The 2,775-nt window shown below is 42.3% G+C and overlaps 1 pseudogene; it reads right to left on the reverse strand.

Moving 5' to 3' along the window:
* Positions 1–879: 879 nt before the first annotated feature.
* LOC129676812 (isocitrate dehydrogenase [NADP] cytoplasmic-like) lies at positions 880–2,424 on the reverse strand (annotated as a pseudogene).
* Between the last annotated feature and the right edge of the window lie 351 nt (positions 2,425–2,775).

Here is a 2,775-nt window from a genome sequence, read left to right on the forward strand (position 1 = left end):
GACCCCTTCCTCACTCTGGGAAGTTATTGGGTCCACAAATGTTTGCTCTTTAGATGAGCAAGAACCCCTTCTCAAAGGGATTGAATTTTCTGCCTTGGCTAGCAAAGTCTGGCTTTAGACCTAAAGACACTGCCTCTCTGGGATTTGAATGTATCAATTTTTGTTTTTCTGCAGCCTGCTGGAGACCTTGGGGCTCTGCAGGGGGTCTGTCTAATCAAGAATCTGTGAGCTCCTAGTTTGGGAACAGCCTTTGTTTGTTTTTAAAGAACAGAACTAAAAAACAGCTCTATAGTTTTACTTTCTATGTAAATTCTTACTAGATTACTGTAAATTCTGCCACACATTCATATGCTATTTGTTGTTGATTATTAATATTTATCACTGGTTCATCTTTTAGTTAAACTGCAGTTATTGCTAAACCAGCTTTATACCCAAATCACCACACAGAGACTAGGATTTATTTAATTAACCTACAGCACAATGCTGGGCAATGTTTACACCTTCCTAAACCTTCAAGCCTGCATAGCTTCATCCCATTCAGAATTTCCAACATTATACTTGCTTTTAATCATACCTTAGGCCTGGTTCATCTCCCCTCATGGTTCCAAGTCCTGTCCTGCTGATCTCTGCTCTCCTCTTCTTACACTCGCTTTGTTCTCCTCCCCTCCGGACCAGGATGTCCCACCCTATTCTCTCTATTGCACAGCAGTGGCTGTTTGTTTTATGGAAAATACAGAGCACAAATGGTGGCATGTTTACACAAACTTGAGACAGGAAATGCTTTGAATAAACATCACAATGCAATGCAATGTCCAGATTGGTGTAGAGAAATCAGCATTTGAATGAATAAGGGTAAATTGTATACATTCCACAAGAACATTATACCAAGATTTTAATGCAAGCAGCAAAGCCCTTAGTCACAAAGTCAGCCTCAGTAATCTCAATGCAGACTTTGCAAGGAAGCTGAGCTCAATATTGTTTATTAAGCTTTGCTCTGTGTGCTAAGCCTCAGGGCCAGGCAAAAGTGGAAGCAATGGGGTTGGTGGATGTCTCCTGCCCTTTCTGGTACATGCGGTGTGATCGTGCCAAGGTTGCCATAACACTGGGCAATGGAATCTGACTGCACATTGCCATCATAGTTTTTACAGTCCCAGATGAAGCATTCCCTCTAATTTCACAGCCTGGGCCACCATGTCATCAATGAGCCTGTGCTCATACTGCTCTTCTGAGCTTCAAACTGGAATAGTGTGTTGCTTGTCATAGATCTCCTGAAAGATAACTTTAAAAGCATTTGTCATACTTCTTTAGAATCGTGTTTTTGGTGTTTAGATACAGAAGCCATCCCTTGAACAGAGCCATTTTGAAGGAACTGTGTGCAAAATCTTCAACTAATTTGTCCTGGTTATACATGCCCAGGACAACACCACCTTCTTCAAAATTATGCACCATGTATGCCACCTTTTGGCTTCTATCTTTTGATGTGTAGGTTATCTTGAGAGACCAAAAGATAAATTAGCAGCTATATTAAGACCTGAAGTAGGTACGTAAAGAAGTCTAGTAATGCCCTGAGGGGAAGAGCCACCTCACTGCATTCTTTCCTCACCCACTAGAGATACAGTTGCTAGGAAACTGGACCATCCCCCTAGGGAGGGACACCAGATCATTAATGGTTTGGGGACCTTCCTATAGCCAATTGATTCAAAATGCAGCATTTTGACCAATAGATGCTTGCCAGGCAGGAATTGCCCCTGCCTTGGGCATGCTGGGAGGGACCAGAATCTATATATCACCCAACTAACCTGGGCGCGGGGCGCTCAGCTCCCACTGCTTTGGTGGTGGGGGTGTGTGGGCCCAAGCTGCAGCTTGTAATTTACAATAAAAAGAACCTCATGTATTTACAGTGAAGTCTAGTTATTCCTGGTCTTTTGGGGTTCGTGAACTGGGCAGAACTATCTCTACTTTTTCCTGCCTGGAAACAACAAAATCAATTGCTCAATATTGGTCCCCATAAGCATGACAGCCAGTAATGATGGATTTTACCCAGCCTGTCACCATCGGGGGATATTTGTTTATAATAGCTACTCTGAAGATAGTGCCACCCAGAATGTTTCAGATTTGGTGATTTGGTGAAATCACCATTTGGTGATTTCCACATTTGTTTCAACTTGAACTCCTTGACCCTCTTCTCATTGAGGGGTGATAGTAGCACACTTGATACCAATGTTATATTTCTTTATTGCTTCTGAATGTCCTTGTGACCTAGTCACTGGGGGCCACACAATTCTCTATGCCTAAGTCATAACTATGCAGATCCAGTTCGACATAAGGAAGACTGGGTTTTTCTTTAATCAATTCCTAGATGTCTCATGCCATTTCACCCCCTTGCATCTCCACCACAGAACCGCCATGGATTTTTCTGGACATATAACTGGACTCACAACTGCAGGCACACAAGCTGTCTGGACCCAATCCCAGCTGGCTCAGCATCCACCACAGTCTTTGTGACTGCCTTGGTAATTTTAGAAAGATCCTCTTTCTTTGCTTCTTTGTTTCTTTCTTCGTTTCTTTCTGCCTGTCTGTCCTTCTTCCCTCCATAAACCTCAGGAGAACATGTAATATGTCACTGAGCATCACTACACATGCCTTCTCTTGCTAACATCTCAAAAGTTATAGCAGTTTATTTTGATGATTTCTGTCAGCTTAATCTTGACATCTTTCTGAATAATCATCCCTACAAAGTAAATATTCAACCACAATAGACATGCTTTTGCTAGA

Source organism: Psammomys obesus, unplaced genomic scaffold, assembly GCF_907164565.1.
Source record: "Psammomys obesus unplaced genomic scaffold, mPsaObe1.curated_primary_1811, whole genome shotgun sequence".
Lineage (NCBI taxonomy): Eukaryota > Metazoa > Chordata > Mammalia > Rodentia > Muridae > Psammomys > Psammomys obesus.